Source organism: Rosa chinensis, chromosome 4, assembly GCF_002994745.2.
Source record: "Rosa chinensis cultivar Old Blush chromosome 4, RchiOBHm-V2, whole genome shotgun sequence".
NCBI classification, from domain to species: domain Eukaryota; kingdom Viridiplantae; phylum Streptophyta; class Magnoliopsida; order Rosales; family Rosaceae; genus Rosa; species Rosa chinensis.
Window position 1 is genome coordinate 50,746,320 of NC_037091.1, and position 21,005 is coordinate 50,767,324.

Sequence of the window (21,005 nt, forward strand, 5' to 3'; positions counted from 1 at the left end):
CCTTGTTTTTACATGGGCTAGGGCCTAAGCTTTTGGGCTTGGTCTCAGGTTTGGGATGTTAGGGCCTATCGAAAGCTCTAACCCTTCTACAGGAAAGGAGCTCATAGTTGTCTAGTTCTTTAATTTAGAATAATATTCTATGTTAGTAAAAGCTCCTCCAGGAGCATTTGTAGAAGTATTTGGTTTCATCATACCACAATGACATACTTGGAGTATGGAGTCAGGTAGAATTATTGCCTATGGGACAAGATTATTTTTTAGCATAAACTACTCTGCGCTATTATTGTCCAAACAGAGTTGTCATTTTTGTACTATTCTTACCCATGATTCAAGGTCATGAGTAAGAATAGTAGTATAGTACAAACTAATATGAAGAAGAAGAAAAAATAGTCAAAATGTGTGGGCTTGTTCCTTTATTCATCATCGAAAACCATGTATGGGTCGGCCCAGCACATTTTTCAAAACTCGCGCCAAAACGCCGAATGAGTTTCCCAACACTCGACTCGCCGGACTGCAATCCGCACCCACTCTCCAACATGATTCGGATCCGAATGGAAATGCGGCGGAGACCGCCCGGCCCATCTAGAATTAGATCGCCTCTCGGATTCTCAAGACCTGCAGCGCCAACTCCAGCGGCGTTACGGCCGCGATTTTGCTCCCCGATCTCTCCCAAGTATGGGTTTTTAGCCGAATTAGGTTCTGGCTTTTGGTTTGTTTTTGATTGCTGAGAAAATTAGGGATGATAAAAATTGATCGGAATTGTGTTAATTTGATTAGGCCTGGCATGAGCAAAATAGGGACAGGCCTATGAAGAAAATGCCGGAATGCGTGAAGCAATTGTGAAAGAAGAATAAGTGAAGGAAGCTTTCGAACACTGTGACTATTGATTTCATTTATGAGAAGAATTTCTTATCCCTGAATAGTGTTTTGGAAGTAGTGATTGTCGATATTTTTGTTCTCCCTGGTAATTTGTTACTTTAGAAAGTTTTGCTGTGATCTGTAATGTGATGTTATTGTCTTTTGTTGTTGACATTGCTACTCTTTCTGTTTTAGGCACCAACATTAATATGCTTTCCCTGGGGAATTTTTGGAGCACCAATACCATTGATCTTTATCTCCACCGCAAGTAAAAGATTGCGCTGTTATGATGTATTGGATATGAGTCGGTATTTCTTTTGTTTGTCTGATTTTCGGGAACCAATGAGCACCGGTGCTTGAACAAATAAGCAGATGTATATATAGGGTGTTGTTATTCTACGCTTGTGTTGCTGCTATATGTGCATTTACAAATTCATTTAAGTTTCAGTGAATGGGATTTGTCTGTACAAGTACTATGACTTGATAAATCCTAAAAATGGGATTCTCAAGAAAGGAAGGCAGATCTTCCTCACGGGGTGCCATCTTCATCCTGCTGCTGGAGGAGGGTCTCGTTGTCCTCGACTGTTGCCTACAGAATATCTAGTGATATTGTTGGATGAGGTAACTTTCAAATTTGACTACTGGCCAAGCTTGAGAGAATGAGTGGTATTTGGGAGGTGTTTTTGTTTGTCTTCTTACATTTAGCTGCTTTCATCAATGTAGGATGATGATGGTGATGCAATGCTGCTAGGAGCTCAGTTTTGTTCAGATTCATTCTCTTCAATTTCTCCTGATGCATTTAGCAAAAACGTTTCTTATTCATTTTATGCAAGGTACGGTAAAATTGCTTCTATATATCCTTAGGCTCAGCCTTTTGCTTGTTTTATTTTGCATCTTGGCTATGATTTAATAATCAATTTTTGGTATATTTGAGTATCAGATATTCTAATAAGAACATCTGACTATTGAACTCAATTCAAAGGATACACGAGCTTTTCTCTCTCTCGTTTTGAGAGTCAACAGCGCCTCCTCCATTCCACCACCCTCTGTGGTGAATCTCCCTGAGTTTTATCTCAGATCTGAGGCTTTATGTCTCAATTTTATTATCGTTTTCTTTGCTCTAACCCAATTCATCTCCAAATGCCCAGATCTACTTTCATTTCTCTCATCCTCACACAACTCCCCCTTTCATTCTCTATCCCATCTTTTTCTTTTTCCACAATTCTGCCATCACACTTGTGCTCGACCTGGGTTTATATACCTAACTCTACACCTGAGAATAGCTGCCGAACCGTTACTCCACTTATGCTTATGGATGTTGCCGGACCAGTGGCGTTGTGTTGCTCGGTGGTCTCCACCACCACCACGACCTTATGTCTTTGGTACCTTTACCCTTCTTTTGTAGACTGTTCGGGTATGGAGAATGATGATGGACAAACCCTTGGCATCCGGAAGTGAAGCGTTGGCTGATGTTACTCCCTCTGTAACTTGGTGGTCAGCAGCCATGGCGGCTGGTCTCCTGGAGGCAGTGCTTTGTGATTCTAGATCTAGGGGTTTTTTTTTGTTGGGCTTTTGGGCCTTGGTGTGTTATTTTCTGTTGGATGTAGGTTAATTAAGCTTTTATCTATTAGGCTTTTGGGTCTAAGACCTTTGCTTCCTAATGTACATCTACTTCTACATTTGTAGTTGTTTTGTTAATGATTGAACTATTTGACCAAAAATAATAATAATAATAATAATAACATCTGACTAATATAGTTTTTATAAATATGATCTATGCATATACTGAAATTAGAATTTTATGACCTAGAACTTTTGCAACTCTTCTGTTGGCATGTCACTAGTCAGCAATTGCATAACTTGCTTTCCTCTTTTATGTGCAGAATTGAGCTCATTGGCCCCCTGGAAGTTCAAGGAAAGTTTGGAACTTTACAAAGGAAACAAATCACTCTTATAGATGATGACGGTGCCAAGTTACAATTTCTACTGTGGGGTGACCAGGTTGTCCTGGCAAATCTTTTCAGGTAAACTCTACCACCCAATGACATTTTCTGATGCTTTCTTGCCATGTATGTTCTGAATCAATTTCCTCAGTGTGGGAAGTATGCTTTGCACTGGATAAACCATATATTTCAAGTTCCGCAGACACTGCAGCTGAAACAAGTGCTGAAGTTTCCCTTGAATTTGGTAGTGCAACGCAATTGTTTTTGGTGCCTTTTGTTCAACACAAGGAACAAGTAAGTAATGTTTGATTGTTTGTATAGTGGGCTGTCATTTAGGTGTGGGCTATCAATACTAAATTTCTGTATTAATCAGGTGTGTGTATCACTGACACCAAATCGCCATCAAGGATCAAGACTGCTAAGCACATTAATTAGATCCCAGTCAGAGTACACAAGTTTCTCAAGTTTCCTTGCCCTGTGATTCACACGGGTCTATTGATTTTAGTAGTTATCCTTTTCAAGTGAGTTTCCTTCTGTTATACTTCTTCATCTTAATTGAATACCTTTTAGGTCTAATAAAATTTCTGTTAGAAGCTGTGAGCACCATGTTGCTAAAAGGACGCATAATTACTAATTCATGAAAATGTCTATTGTTTGAACCTTTAAGCGTCACATTGTATCAACTTGTACATCTGTCCAAGTTGTGTATGGTGGATATATGGGTTATTATTGTTCCTTTTCTTCAGAAATCATCATTATTCTCTTTTAATCATTCTCACTGTGTGCTTATGTGCTTGATATGTGGCTAAGTTCATGTAAAAATTAACTGCCTGAATGCTTTGTACCTGAATCTGTACTTAGCATTGCTTAGTTTTCTAATCTAAATTTTTATTAACATATCTTACCTGTGTGAAGTTTTGCAGTCCTTCATTAACGATCTTCGTGACAAGATGACAGGCGTCAGCCTTTACGGTGTTGTTACGAGTATCATCAAAGAAAGAGGTACCACAGAAGCCTATCTTCTCATTGCGAATTGAAGATACCACTGGAATAATTTGGACTAAATTACATTTTGTGAAATATTGGTATGGATATTGATATTGCTGGGTTTACGCCCCCCTCCCCAATTATTAAATTCACATTTTTGATGTACTTTTCACTTCAAAACATGTATTATATAGGTCACTGGGAAGATTAAGCCTTGGCCACACCGTCTACATATCAGGTCTGACATGCTCTATGAAAAAGCGGAAGGGGTAAGCTCATGCATTGACAATTGTCATTTCATCATCTGGAGTGAATATGCAGGCTGGTTAAAGCTAGTTCCAACCTTTGCATTTAGTCACTTTCAGTTATAGTTTACCCACTTTCCAGTTTGTTCCCAATTTAGGTTTGTACTATTGAAGGATGTTGTATTCTAGTGTGCCTCTTCAAACTAGGGTTTAGTTCTAAAGTTATAATAGGAGAAGGTTCTAGATTTCCTAATTGTATTCAGATTCTATTACCTTGTATGTACTCTGTAAATCCCTATATAAAGGGCTCCTAATATCAATAATAGAACACACAATTTCTCTCACAATTCTCTCGAATCATATTTTCCTACAACACGTTATCAGCACGGGCCCTAACCCTGAAACAAATAACCAAAACCCTAAAACAAGTCAAAACCCTCAAACCCTAATTGCCTCCGCCTCCCAACTAGTAGCCCCCGACCCAAGGAGTCCGGAACCGGCAGCAACACAACCAAAACTGACTGGAAACTTACCGAACCGGCCGCCGGAAGCCCCAAACCATCTGTTGCGATTTCTCCACCGGTTCACCACCTTCCGGACACCCAATTGCCACCAAATTTTGTCAGCAGCACCGTCTCTGTCTTAGGATTCAGGAACTAGAAGCGATACTCCAAGAACCGGTCCAGAAGCCCCTGAACCGGCCATCACACCAACTGATCCTCTTGCAAAAAAACCGGTAGAAATGACTTTTTGCCCAGTTTTTCCTATTTCGACCAACACCAACTACCGCAATCTCTAGCCATACCGTGCACTGCCCCTGAAGTCCTGCTCACCCATGTGCCTCCTGCTGCCCCTGCAGCACCGCCGCATGCCCGTTGCATCCTCCTCCTCTCACCTTTCCTCTCGTTCCTGTTCATATCAGTCTGCTTGCATGCCCCGAAACTTCTAGTTCGGGATCTCTGATCAAAATTCTTTCTTCACCAAAGTTGTTCGCCTCTCTCTCTTTTATCTGACTTCCAAATTTTAGCCCTGTTGGAGTTGTTTTGAGACCTGTACACTAATTCAAGTGGGAACTGTTCAGAAGCGAATCTGCTCTGAATTTCAACAAGTAAGTCTTTATGGTCTTTATGATATATTAAAGTTCCTGCTTTCTTGTCTTTTAAATTTCATTATTTTCTGCAGGATTTTCAATATACGAACGTGAGTTCGATTATTTAAATAAGTGGAATTGTGGGGATTCACGCTATATACGAACAACGAGTGTTTGTGATTGTAGGACTAAGAGCGTCCTCAAGCATCGATCTTTGACCATATTAAAAATCATTGTTTCGGTCTAATCCAAATAAACTTAGAAATAGATTTCTTGATAGCATAGCTCGGAAATCTTATTAATATTAGTTTTCATGGAAGCATTGACTCCGAAACTAATTCGTTCTTGTTTCACTTTTCAGGATGTCAAACTCGAACAGACTCAATTTTGTTCCATTGGATTATGCTGGCAAAAGATACCTATTGTGGGCTCAGGACGTTGAGCTCCATCTTATTTCCTGTGATCTATTGCACACAATCCAAGAGCTTTGTTCCGAAGGAACTGCTCCAGACACTCAAACTGAGATTGACAATTCCAGGGCACTTGCCCTAATGATGCGTCATATGGATAGAGACCTCCAGTTTGAGTTCATGAATCAGGATAGCGCTATAAAGCTATGGCAAGCGCTTCAGGAACGTTATGGTAATGTTCGTGACTCCATCCTTCTGAATTTAGAAGCAGAATGGAATGATCTTCGCTTCTCTGACTTTGATATAGTCATGCAATTTTATTCGGAAACTCGCCGCATCAAAGCAATGATGCGCATATGTGGCAAGACAATCACAGAAGACCAATTGATTGAGAAAACCCTCAATACCTTCCATGTCTATGCTATGAGGTCCTCTAATTTATTCTGGACTCATGTAAACGCAAGACGGATCACAGGTTTTCAACAGCTTATTAAAGCTATGGCCACTACTGAAAGACATGGCAACGAGCTTGTGAGAAGAGAAATTGATAGGCTTCGAGATGGCCACCAAGAGCATCGTTCCATGGCTAGAGAAAGTTGCCATAGACGTCTTGATCGAAATGCTCATGAAGGTAACCGCCAAAGGCGACAATCACACGACCGTAGGAGCCGTGACTTTGAGGGACGAAGGGTTGGAAACTATGAAGCCAACGTTGGCCATGGTCATAATTTTCCAACACCTCAGGTCCTAGGGACCATGCACATTGCACCAATGTGCCTCAATCAAGGGAGAATCCTCTTCGCGGTGTCTATTTCTGATATGGAACGTCTGATCAATAGACTTGAGTTTGCAATGTACCTAAGAAGGTAGCCACCTCATGGTGATCAAGACATTGAGTCAAAGAAAACTTCAAATCTGGCGATGAAGATAAAATGCCTCAGATTTTTATAGTCTTTTATTTTCCAAGAATTATGTAAATTTTGGATTAGATTTTTGGTTACGAAACTTTGATGTAATAATTGGCTATTAATAAAGTGTAGATTCTTTTATTTCATGTCTTGGACATACTTTAATTCTAACTTTATGATTTCAAAGATATAAGAGCTAATGATTTTCATGTGGAAACACATTATGAGAATGGACAAGAGTTCCTTTGCATCATCTCTAATTACTACGGATATAAACGAGTATTAGAGAAACTTATGTGTCGCTCTAGTGGGTTGTATGCAACCACTATTCGCATCACTGAACCCAACCATGTCATGAGAGATGGCTTATGGGATTCTGACACATATAGGCTTTGGCACGACCGTTGGGGACACTCAGGTCATGATATGATGATCCGTATACTAAAGACTTCACACGGACATCCATTTTTCAAAATGAAAAGAAGTAAAAACCGAAATTTGGTCCAAGGAAGGGCACATGCACCATACGGCGCAGTCCCTATGCACAACTGGCCATTAATGGCCAACGCCGCCTACCTCCTGCGGCCCAAAGATGGTTTTGACGCCACCAATGCCTCCTTGGCCCATTTTTCTACTTCTAAAGTCCATTATGACTTCGTGGCTCAACCAAATTCTTCATTGGTTGCTTCTAAGGCCCATCGTTCATTTTATAAAGCCTGCTCTTTAGCAAAATTAGGACTGAGACCATCCTATGCAAAGGACCCAACGGAAATATTTCCATTCTTACAAAGAATCCAAGGGGATTCAGTAGACTGATTCAACTAACGTGCGGACTGTTTAGATGTTGGTATGTTGGTTGATGTGCGGACACGCTGGTCGCGCTCTCGCCCACTCGTAATGTTGCTTATGATAAACTCCTGACCCAGATCATATGGCTACGGGCTCACTACCCGGATCATCTCATTCAGTCAATTCGACTTGATAATGCTAGAGAGTTTACATCAAAACAATTTTTAATGACTATTGCTTATCATTGGGGATTGATATTAGATATCATATTCCCATGAACACACCCCCATGGTCTGACGGAAAAGCCACCATTAAACGACTACGATGGTAGCCGGGACATTGGTAATGCACACCAATATTTTCGATTGGGGTTATGCAATATCGCATGCAGCTATGCTAATTCGTCTACGACTCATAGCCACTCAAATTTTATTTGTGTTACAGCTAGTGACTGGGTGCGAGTCTAAATATCTCATACTTATGCATATTTGAGTGTTCGGTTTATGTGCCAATTGCACCACCACAACGCATCAAAATGGGTCATTGCAATGAATGCATATATATATATATATATATATATATATATATATATTTATGTTGGATATAAATCTCCAACTATCCGTCCGCTATGTAGAACCCTTGACAGGCGATCTCTTTACTACTAGATTTGCGAATTGTCACTTTGATGAGACAGTTTTCCGGTCGTTAGGGGGAGATTTGAACTTCAACGTTCATCAAGAACGACAGGAATTGTCGTGGTCTGTCTCCACTATGTCTCATCTCGATCCCCTAAAAGTGACGAGATCACATATACCTGCTGCAAACATGCAAGGATAGATGTCCCCTCAAGAGGACATGGCGCCACCCAGAAGAGATGGGCACGGCACCACCACCATGGATGGTGGTATAGTGACGCCACAATGTGGCATAATGGCGTCATAGGCCATGGGTTCCGCTAGAGAGCGTAGGAGACTCATAGGTTCGATGGATTCTCGCCCTAGGAAGAGAGCTAGTTTTAGCACAACTTGATCCATTGATCATTGATACTCAAAATCTGTCTCATGAGAATATTCTGCATTGTGGTTATGTCTAAGAGCCATCGTTGGGGGACACCTCAACGTTAGAACCAACTCCTGAGAATATAGAGATCTCTACAAATTACACTAGTGTACATGAGGACGTGGGATTATTGAGACCAATGACATTGAACCTTGCTCCATTGAAGAATGCCAACGTAGAGAAAATTGACCTAAATAGAAAGATGTGATCCAGGTTTAATTGGATTCACTAACGAAGGGGAAGGATTTCAGGCCTGAGATGCCAACACCTCCTAACATAAAACATGTTGACATTAATAGGTCTTTGTTAGATAGCGTGATGAGAAAAAGATATGGTAATCTCGCCTTCTGGAGCAAGGCTTCTCACAAAACTCCATGGAATCGACTACGAGAAGACATATTATGACAGGACCCGCCCCGACTTTCACCCTGAAATCCGAGGTGGCCCTGTGGGGCCCACGTTAGGGATAACTCTACCAAAAATTTGGCAGAGTCACCTCTAAAATGGACTACCCAAAAACCTGTAAAACACACTAAACACTTCAAGCAAATCAACCTTATACTCCTGGAGCCACCCTGCTCCCAATTACCAACAACTCCACTTTCACAAAACACAAACTCAAAAATACTAATCCCAAGGTTATGCAGAGCAATACTACTATACACAGGGATATAAAAGAAGAGTAAAGGATCAAGCGATCCTACACTGCGGAAGTAGTGACAACTATGCCTCAAATGTCATGTACGCCCGACCTCCACTAATTTGCCTGCAAACTGGGCATTAGAAACCGAAAGGCCCAGGGGAAAGTAGACAAAAAACGTTAGCGTGAGTGGACAAAAATAAACAATTTAAAGGAAAAAGGATTTCATACTTTCCCACATTTATTCTCTTTAACAACCGATGCACGCAACAATTAGAAAAAAATACATTTAGCTTTAAATCCAAGAATTCCAAAACGATAAATCGACCAGCCTCGCTAGTCACCACATTCGAAAACTATATCGTAAAACCGAAATCTCATTTCTCAAGAAAATACGACCAGCCCCGCTGGCTACAGTGAAAATCGGACTAGCCCCGCTAGTCAAGCAACGATAATATATGGGGAAGAAGTTTCACCATACAAAAGAAGGGAGCCTTATTGGCTCGGGTCGGAGTGTCCCACACTCTAGAGCATCCCATGCTCTCCTCTACTCGCCTACGAACACATAGTAAGTAGGGAGGAGTACTAATAGGCTAGCCAGTAATATAATATATATATAACGACCCTGGGTATGGTGGTTAAAAACCGATAAATCAATAAAGCTTCCCCATGTCCACGTATAAAGACAACACGGGTACGATTCCCAACCGCACCCGGAAATTCTCGTAAAGTCGTATAAATTAACAGCGTGTCCCACACGCTAAAGAAATAAGTAGATTGTCAATGAGGCATTCCCAATGCCAAAAATCGAATAAATAAACAAGAATTTATTCCATCGAAATCCCATTTCGAAAATCTTTCAGAAATCTCAAATCGACGATTATAAAGATAATATAAACAGTATAAATCTCGAAAATCACATCAAAAATCAATTCGTCGAAAATCAACATCATTTATAAATTCAGATCCGAGCATAACATCTTCATAACCAAAACTCACAACCGGTATAAATCATACTTATTCATGAGAATTATTATTTAAAAGCAAATCCATAAGATCATTTGCAATCAACTTTATATGCTCGGAAAATAATATGTTGATAAAATAAAACATGCTTTAATAAATAAATGCATGCATCACTTATTTAAAAACAAACGTCCACTCACAGTACTATTGGGCAACCACGCAGACGAGTTCCTTCATCTAACCGTAGCTCGCGACATTGCCCTGTACACAATTATATTTCCATAAACGGCAATCCGATAAAATAATTACGAACTTAAACGAAATCCGAAAATCCCTATCTCCAATACTTCTCAAATTCAACCCAAATCTCTTCCACAATTCTAATTCCTCAATTTACATATTCCATAATGAAAACGAGGGAAATCCGACGGCCGGATTTCCCATAATTCCACCACAAAACTCCAAACTTCGAAAATTCACAAACAATTCCAAACTCCTCCAAAATTCACCAAACTTCATATATAAGCTCTATGATAATTATAGAATTTAACTAGCTAAAAATTAAAATTTATAAACTACCCTAGCCGCCGCTACCGCCGCCCACAGTGGCGGCGCCGCCGCCACCATCTCCGATGGCCACCAAAATTTGACAGTAGCACCTTCTCAACACACTGATTCAACTTCTCAACTACAACATTCCCAAATAACAATTAAAAACGGCCGAAATCGATCAATGAACAAAAACCCAGAAATCCTCAAGAACCCTAGAATTTCAATTCGTCGATTCGGCATCTACACAACAAATCGTGATATAAGGCCATAGGGGAAATGATCAGTGATGAAAACCGAACCTTCGACGCCGGAATGAGGACCGGAGGTGGCCGGAATAGCCGGAAATCGGCAAAAGCACCCAACTGCCACCGTAGCTTCCTCTGCTCCAAATCGAGGTTTTCCGGGCAAATCGTCGTGAAATACCTCCACAGACGTGACAAGGGGAAGAAACCGAGCTTGGGGTTGGCCGGATTGTGTCCTGGGTCGGCCGGAGGAGGAAGAAACGGGAGGGGGAAAGAAACCGGCCGAGAGGGGAGAAAGAGTCGGGGAGAGAGAAAGAGGGAACTTACCCGGTTGGGTAGGTTTCCAAATATAGAAATCTACCAACAGTAAATTTCCATATATATATACAATTTACCATGAACAGTAATTTTCACATTTTCGCTTATAACTTTTGCATACGAGCTCCGATTTTTACGTACCACATATGCACGCGCTTGGTTTAACGTCCTCTACAACTTCCATGAAGAACATTTTCTCAAATTTTGACCCGAACAAAAAGTCAACTTTTAGGGCCACTAAAAGTATCGAAACAGAATAAAAAGTGAAAGTAATTGTCGTTTACCGTCCAAATGACTAGTAAACAGATGAATTTAGGTTCGGGACGTTACAATCTCCCCTCCTTATAACAATTTCGTCCTCGAAATTCATACTGTTAAAGTAGAGGTAGCACACATGTACTAATCTGCAATGCAACATCCTCAACGAAGGTAGTACTCAGATCATAACAAAGTGGGGATGATATCGCACGATCGATATGCAAGTCTGCTCAACTCATGCAGAAACTAACTTTAGATCTAGTCCAAGAGGTGGCCAAATAAAATAAGGGAATCGACATATAAAAAGGAACAGTCCTCAAGCAGAAATATGACCAGTCACTGTAATCTTGAATACTGCATAAGGAATAATCGTCTCGCCCGTCAAGAAAACCAAGATATGGAAATAACGATATAACCCACAACCAGAATGAACTTCTTTTCATAGTCCCCAAAAGACTAACCAAAACAATATCTCATCCAATGTTTCCAAAACCTTGAAGCTTGTCGACTTATCCTTGGTCAAATTTTTCTCTTACAATCACAAGTCAACTACTTGACAACCCCAAAGATTTTTCCTATAATCCCAACTACACAAGCAAATCAAAACATGATTATAATTCAGATAGCACGAGGTATTGACGTCACAAGCCACTTGACTGGAATAGACGTATTCATAATCTTGCATATAACTCATACGGTAAAGAACCAAACCGTTCACCAACAACATTGTTATAAGTCATTGACCCCACACACAATACCTTTTTCAAATTACACAGGTGTTAATGGGAAGCCAACACGATTAAGACATCACAACATGGTTACAGAAACCCAAAAGTCTAAAACAAGTAATCTTCGTAACTACCACACACAACAACACTTCCTTCCATTTATTTATATAAAAATTTATGATCGAATGTCGTTCACGTAAAGGTCCCACAATTGTCAAGCATAACAAAGGGTAGCCTCGGACAAACCCATAAGTTCTTAAGCAGGTAGGTTATGGAACCATTACACTTCCTCTTTGTTACCCAGACAACTGATTGGAACATTGATCACGCCTTGAAATGACATTCCCAGTCACAAGAAAACTCATTTAATAGTTATCCCGCTGGCCACACTTATAGTTCTCAAACGGGCAAATTAGCATTGTCCCTCGAAAGCTGCTTATAACTATAATGTGGGGATAAAATTCTTCTAAATCACATGCATTCCAAGGAGTCTACCAATTACCAATGTCTAAAATCGAAACTGCTCACATTATGTACTACATCTTCCGAAACCTGATGCAAAGCAAAATCCATAAATATTCACTCAATTCCAGCCCAAATATTCAAATCTAAGAGGAGATACATCACACCAAAGTTGTTCTTAGCTGAGGCTACACTTCTTAGTCATAGGTCAAAATTTAGTTGAATCCATGTCAATTTCGCTGGCCTCAACGCCACAAATGATAATTCTACTTCGTATGCCAATATAATTCTCACCACCGAAAACAATACTTGATTGGAATTCCGATCAAATTCAAATAAAATAGCATCCCTTGCTGACTCAACAGTTTTAAAGTATAGATATGCCCTCAAGCATTACCAATAACTCTTAGCCACTGCTAAGCAAAAATTCGTAAAAACTCTTTTGCTCAAAATAACCTGGAGAGAAAGTCGAATAAGAGCCCAAATAGAAAAACTTAAAGTCACTTAATTAAACAAATAACACGTGTGTACCACAGAAACGGAGTCCACTTCCCAAGATAGGAAAATATGATATCGAAGAGGTTCATTGTCTGATGTTACAAGAATCAATGGAAATCAGTTATGTCAAACCACGTTGAACTTGCAAGTACTAGAATATAGCCAACTCCTTTTATTTAACTTAAGGCCAAAACTGATAAACAACAATTGCCTTTACCAAAAAGAGGATAAGATAACCACAAATCCACTCCTCAATCGACACTTGACTTCTAAAATTTTAGTTACAACAAGGATCTCAATGACTTTCCTGTGCTAACCAAAATTGCACCAAAAACTTTCCAAATCTTCTCACTAAGAATTATTCCAATAACATAACTCAATCATAGTAGCTCAACAAGTAGTACTTAAATATATATTGAACCCATGATAGAGCATAAGCCCAATCAATTCATTCCAACTCAACTCCTACTTCCTCTTCAAGTCATCTTACCTTTAGACAAGTGGTGACCGGATTTCACTCGTACCAACTTCCTATACATTTTCAATTAAGGGTCACCAAGATGGCAAAACTCGCTTAATCCCTCCAAAGGAATCCATTAAATATATTTAATTCAAGCAATAACTAATTCCTCAAGGTAGCTAACACAATTCACAAGCTCTTTCCCGAACAATCCTTAATATAAGACAAAGGACACCCGTCCAACAGCTTGGGCCACACCAATCGATATCCGGATCCGAACGTGGTCCCACCACAATAATGATCCAATTTGCTCAAATAATCATCACTGAAGTACATCACTTAAAACAGACTACAATACCTTCCACCCAAGATAACAAGAGTCTTGGTCAAGCCTTAACTTAAAACATTTCCAGAGCCAACAAAAAACTTATTTCCTTAAAGTTATTCCTTCCACCATCCACTAATATAATATCACAACCCATTCGTCCGGCAAACTTCCACTAAGAGTCTATCACAATTCAACCTTCAAGGCTCCGCGATTTAAAACTCAAATCAGATTCCGTATCACAAAGTAATTTCGTTTGAACTTCTAAGAACACCCAACTATATCACTATCACTATTCCCCAAATTTACGTACAACCGTTTCACTCATAAATGGATAAACAAAAGAATCCATTTGCATAATACCACATACGAAGAGTTGATTCCAACTCTCCCAATTATTTACCGACCAAAGTCGTAACTCTATTATAAAACCTTAAACATTCTTCCGATTCTCGAACTTCAAGCACATAACTGCAAAAGCCCATTCTTGTTAATCTCCCTGTTCGTTATCATCCAATACTCGGGAAGACAAAACTATAAGTTGTGGTATCAAAAATCAATCTCTTTTATTTCGAGCAAAACTATGCTCATACACCTTGATTAGGTCAACGACCCAAAATGACAATTTCTAAAAATCTCATCCTACTTATATCTCTCAATTACTGTCATCACCTCTCACTTGCCATCATCAGTGACCAAAGTCACTTGAAAACAAAGACTCTAGCCATAACAACCCAGAATAATTATTCAATTTTCTCTGTAAATGGTTTCCAACACTGAGGTTCCCAAAGAACCACCAAAAATTTCCTATAATATTTCAAATGTTACTTAACAACCAATCACATCACAAAATATCTTTCCCGAAACTTGGTTCAAAGTCAAAACCACCATTATTACCAAGTCCATTTCCACCCACAATCCTGATTTCCGAAGCAATCATATCATCTAGAGACAGCCTAAAGCTATTGTCGCTCGTCTCAGACACTCAAACACAACTCGAACTCTGGTTTCCGCACCTTAATCCCTACCCCAACAAACTTGTTGGCATCAAAGAAAAGACAACCACAACATTTTCCTCGAATCACATTTCGTAGCACAACTCGAAACTGTAGAGTAGTTTTACTCTACCATCACCAGGGATAGGCGCAAGACAGTTAACCAATGGAATACGCAAAGAAAACCCTAGGAGGTCGGCGTACAAGAGGCATAGCACCAGAAGAAAACCAACTGACTTTGTACCTTACACACTTGATGAATACCACAGCACCGAAGAGCACACGATGGGGAACCGCTGCAGTCGGGCCATCACTCGAGAGGTACTGGGCAACACCAAGTATATAAGGTAACAGAATAGAAACGAGTCTACAGAACCTAACAACCTAATGCTCTGATACCAAATTGACAGGACCCGCCCCGACTTTCACCCTGAAATCCGAGGTGGCCCTGTGGGGCCCACGTTAGGGATAACTCTACCAAAAATTTGGCAGAGTCACCTCTAAAATGGACTACCCAAAAACCTGTAAAACACACTAAACACTTCAAGCAAATCAACCTTATACTCCTGGAGCCACCCTGCTCCCAATTACCAACAACTCCACTTTCACAAAACACAAACTCAAAAATACTAATCCCAAGGTTATGCAGAGCAATACTACTATACACAGGGATATAAAAGAAGAGTAAAGGATCAAGCGATCCTACACTGCGGAAGTAGTGACAACTATGCCTCAAATGTCATGTACGCCCGACCTCCACTAATTTGCCTGCAAACTGGGCATTAGAAACCGAAAGGCCCAGGGGAAAGTAGACAAAAAACGTTAGCGTGAGTGGACAAAAATAAACAATTTAAAGGAAAAAGGATTTCATACTTTCCCACATTTATTCTCTTTAACAACCGATGCACGCAACAATTAGAAAAAAATACATTTAGCTTTAAATCCAAGAATTCCAAAACGATAAATCGACCAGCCTCGCTAGTCACCACATTCGAAAACTATATCGTAAAACCGAAATCTCATTTCTCAAGAAAATACGACCAGCCCCGCTGGCTACAGTGAAAATCGGACTAGCCCCGCTAGTCAAGCAACGATAATATATGGGGAAGAAGTTTCACCATACAAAAGAAGGGAGCCTTATTGGCTCGGGTCGGAGTGTCCCACACTCTAGAGCATCCCATGCTCTCCTCTACTCGCCTACGAACACATAGTAAGTAGGGAGGAGTACTAATAGGCTAGCCAGTAATATAATATATATATATAACGACCCTGGGTATGGTGGTTAAAAACCGATAAATCAATAAAGCTTCCCCATGTCCACGTATAAAGACAACACGGGTACGATTCCCAACCGCACCCGGAAATTCTCGTAAAGTCGTATAAATTAACAGCGTGTCCCACACGCTAAAGAAATAAGTAGATTGTCAATGAGGCATTCCCAATGCCAAAAATCGAATAAATAAACAAGAATTTATTCCATCGAAATCCCATTTCGAAAATCTTTCAGAAATCTCAAATCGACGATTATAAAGATAATATAAACAGTATAAATCTCGAAAATCACATCAAAAATCAATTCGTCGAAAATCAACATCATTTATAAATTCGGATCCGAGCATAACATCTTCATAACCAAAACTCACAACCGGTATAAATCATACTTATTCATGAGAATTATTATTTAAAAGCAAATCCATAAGATCATTTGCAATCAACTTTATATGCTCGGAAAATAATATGTTGATAAAATAAAACATGCTTTAATAAATAAATGCATGCATCACTTATTTAAAAACAAACGTCCACTCACAGTACTATTGGGCAACCACGCAGACGAGTTCCTTCATCTAACCGTAGCTCGCGACATTGCCCTGTACACAATTATATTTCCATAAACGGCAATCCGATAAAATAATTACGAACTTAAACGAAATCCGAAAATCCCTATCTCCAATACTTCTCAAATTCAACCCAAATCTCTTCCACAATTCTAATTCCTCAATTTACATATTCCATAATGAAAACGAGGGAAATCCGACGGCCGGATTTCCCATAATTCCACCACAAAACTCCAAACTTCGAAAATTCACAAACAATTCCAAACTCCTCCAAAATTCACCAAACTTCATATATAAGCTCTATGATAATTATAGAATTTAACTAGCTAAAAATTAAAATTTATAAACTACCCTAGCCGCCGCTACCGCCGCCCACAGTGGCGGCGCCGCCGCCACCATCTCCGATGGCCACCAAAATTTGACAGTAGCACCTTCTCAACACACTGATTCAACTTCTCAACTACAACATTCCCAAATAACAATTAAAAACGGCCGAAATCGATCAATGAACAAAAACCCAGAAATCCTCAAGAACCCTAGAATTTCAATTCGTCGATTCGGCATCTACACAACAAATCGTGATATAAGGCCATAGGGGAAATGATCAGTGATGAAAACCGAACCTTCGACGCCGGAATGAGGACCGGAGGTGGCCGGAATCGCCGGAAATCGGCAAAAGCACCCAACTGCCACCGTAGCTTCCTCTGCTCCAAATCGAGGTTTTCCGGGCAAATCGTCGTGAAATACCTCCACAGACGTGACAAGGGGAAGAAACCGAGCTTGGGGGTGGCCGGATTGTGTCCTGGGTCGGCCGGAGGAGGAAGAAACGGGAGGGGGAAAGAAACCGGCCGAGAGGGGAGAAAGAGTCGGGGAGAGAGAAAGAGGGAACTTACCCGGTTGGGTAGGTTTCCAAATATAGAAATCTACCAACAGTAAATTTCCATATATATATACAATTTACCATGAACAGTAATTTTCACATTTTCGCTTATAACTTTTGCATACGAGCTCCGATTTTTACGTACCACATATGCACGCGCTTGGTTTAACGTCCTCTACAACTTCCATGAAGAACATTTTCTCAAATTTTGACCCGAACAAAAAGTCAACTTTTAGGGCCACTAAAAGTATCGAAACAGAATAAAAAGTGAAAGTAATTGTCGTTTACCGTCCAAATGACTAGTAAACAGGTGAATTTAGGTTCGGGACGTTACATATTATCTCGTAATGGATGTCATTACACTCCACTACCTTATTAGTTTGGTAATTTCTGAATAACTGAACATGCAGTTTTCGAATGTGATCACTACGTATCTTTATGGGGATCTAGATACAGAATATAATGAAGGTTATTGTGAACTTCATTTACCCAAGTCAAATGGCTCTAGACAACGGAGCGCGTTTGCAACGAGGTTGAAATGCTCACGAAAGTGACTACTTGATTGGGAAGGGATATGATGAACTATGCCCACGCATTTCCATGACAAGTTCCGGATTTGTAATTGTCGCGATTTATGTTGATAAACATAATTGGAACTCATGAGAATTAAGGGAAACCGCTGAACACCTGAAATCCGAATTTAAGAGGAAGGACCTTGGGAGAACACAGTTTTGTCTAGATTCAGAACTTGTATACCGTGTCAATAGATGCTTAGGCATTTTTATAAAGTCAAAGTTGCACTCCTATGGTCGTCCGTATTCTTAGCCCTAAGAGGGATCCGTTTCGTCCCAAGGATGATGATGAAAACGTGTTAATGGCAAAAGTGCTTACTTGAGTACAATAGGCGCAATATTGTACTTATTACAATACAAGACCGGACACTTCAATTGTTACGAACTTGTTGGCTAGATATAGCCCCGCGCCAACGCAACATTATTGGACTGATATAAAGACAATCTTTCGTTACTTAAATGTATGATAGATATGGGCTTATTCTATCCCTGCAGAGAGAAAAGAATAACGGAAGAATGAGAACGGATCCCATTAGCCCTAGGCGCAGTCCAAAACACCGTGATCGGCAATGCCGCCGCCGCCAAGAGTGGCCGACGTCATCCTCATCCCCTCCATCAAAATGATAGTGAATGTTTTAATGGGATTTGCTGATACAGGGTATCTCTCTGATCCTCACAAAGGTTGCTCCCAAACAGGTTATGTCTTTGGAAGCACTGCGATATCTTGGAGGTCTACAAAACTGACCCTTGTTGCTACTTCCTCGAATCATGCGGAGATTATTGCTCTACATGAAGCTGTGCGTGAATGCATATGGTTAAGGTCTGTAATTAGACACATCCGAGGAACTTGTGGTTTGAAGTCTACCACAGATGAACCTACATGCATTTATGAGGATAATGCAGCTTGTATTGAGCAAATGAAATTAGGTTTCATCAAGGGCGACAACACCAAGCATATATCGCCTAAATTTTTTTACAATCAGCAACAACAATCACTTCTAAAGATTGAAGTAAATCAAATCTGATCAGAGGATAATGTAGTGGACTTATTTACTAAGTTGTTACCTAAATCCACCTTCGAGAAACATGTGAAGAGCATCGGATTGAGAAAGTTATCCGAACTCCCATGATTGTAGTAATCAGGGGGAGATGTCAACATCAGGGGGAGGATGATATCTACATGTTCGATCTCAAAGAGTGAATGACGTGTTGTGTCTTTTTGTCCTTCAACCAGGGTTATTTTTGTCTCACTGGGTTTTTGTTACCTAGCAAGGTTTTTAGTGAGTCAACGATCAAAGCGTCATCACCAAGTTTGAACGGCACAAGGGGGAGTGTTGAAGGATGTTGTATTCTAGTGTGCCTCTTCAAACTAGGGTTTAGTTCTAAAGTTATAATAAGAGAAGGTTCTAGATCTCTTAATTGTATTCAGATTCTATTACCTGGTATGTACTCTGTAAATCCCTATATAAAGGGCTCCTATTATCAATAATAGAACACACAACTTCTCTCACAATTCTCTCGAATCATATTTTCCTACAACATGTACTATGATTTAGAAATTATTCTTGTTATATGTTTAGGTTCCAGCTAAATAGATGCCACGACAGCATAGAAGCAATATGGTCCGAGAATACTGGTGGAGCTTCTTTCTTCAACCTCATTAGCTTGCCAGCACTGCTAAATTCATCTTGTCTTCATAAACTAACAAAGCTCTCTGATCTTTCCAGCCAGACTAGCTGTACTCAGGTATGGCTTTGTCATCAATTTTTGTCCTGCATGAAAGGGCCTTGTTTTTTGTTCATTGCAAAAGTTAGTATGCCTTCTATTCTCTATTAAGATGTCACTATCTCTTATCATGTGGGCAGATAGTTCACATTCGGCTTGAAATGGTTCAATTTCATCTCAGTACAAGGTTGTCACATGCCGTATGTGGTCATTTTGTTACCGAGCAACCCATGGGAGTTTCTAAATGCAGCTTTTGTAATGAGAATTGTGATGAAGTAATTCGCACTTTCCACCTGAAAATGACTCTTGCTGACAAGAGTGGGGGAAAGTTTTTGCATGGTGTACTGGTCATACTGCTACAGAGATCCTGCAAATATCTCCTGATGAATTCTTTGAACTACCTGAGGTAATTTCCTATAACCAAAAATGGCATTTACTACTTCTGTAAGGTTGAACTGAATGTAGTCTGCAACTTGAGAGTTATCATAACAGGTTATGTAACAAGGAACCAACATTTTACTTGCTTCTACACTTTATTTTGGATGTGATTTTTACTTGCGTTTTTCATTTTTGATGCAGGAAGAACAAGTTATGTATCCCGCTTCATTAGATAATGAGAGGTTCATGGTTGCAATTGTTAACTGCCAAAGGCAAGGTTCTGGACCTGGTGATGCTCTGGTGCTAGCAACTGAGGGAATCTCATGGGAGATTACTCGTGCACTGAAGTGCGATTAATGTTTCGCTTGCAAACGAGTAGGGGAAGTTGAACTTAGGGACCTCTACTAATATTTTATTGGGAAAAAATAACTTTCTGTTAGATCAAATGTTAGAGCTAATACTCGGCAGACCATTGAGCGGACTATGATAAATATGATAGTCTTAAAAGGATAATTATATTTCCATATAAGTGGTGCACTTTCTTAAGAAAAAGGGGAGCAAAAAAAGAGGTCTTTATCTTAGTCCTTTAGTTTGTTATGTAACCAATTTGAAATGCTGAATGAGACCCAGATCGTTGGTCTTGATAACTGATGTAGCAGGCTTGCTCAACTTAAGAAATATCAAGTGAATACGGAATATAAGTGAATTTTAGTTACATGTATTAAATTTAAATATTAAATTTATAATAATTTATTAATATACATTTATTATCAGCAATCAAATGCACTTGTCTTTCATAGTGTTGAAAAAACCGTTCCTTGGGTGAACAATCTTGACTAATTTAGTTTTTTTATAGATTTAATATTAAATTATGAATGT

General features: G+C 39.8%; 1 long non-coding RNA gene across 5 annotated transcripts; it reads left to right on the forward strand.

Annotated features, from left to right (window-relative positions):
- The first annotated feature begins 1,075 nt into the window (after nucleotides 1–1,075).
- LOC112200455 lies at nucleotides 1,076–20,019 on the forward strand. Of its 5 annotated transcripts, XR_005810167.1 has the most exons (9): nucleotides 1,077–1,479; nucleotides 1,582–1,691; nucleotides 2,742–2,882; nucleotides 2,953–3,095; nucleotides 3,175–3,322; nucleotides 3,717–3,886; nucleotides 3,983–4,057; nucleotides 19,604–19,769; nucleotides 19,889–20,019. It is a non-coding gene; the product is annotated as an uncharacterized LOC112200455 (long non-coding RNA). The 5 variants fall into 5 exon arrangements; XR_005810169.1 differs by lacking the exon at nucleotides 19,889–20,019 and having other exon boundaries at nucleotides 1,076–1,479; nucleotides 3,725–3,886; nucleotides 19,604–19,834; XR_005810166.1 differs by lacking the exon at nucleotides 19,889–20,019 and having other exon boundaries at nucleotides 1,080–1,479; nucleotides 19,604–19,834.
- The last annotated feature ends 986 nt before the right edge of the window (nucleotides 20,020–21,005 follow it).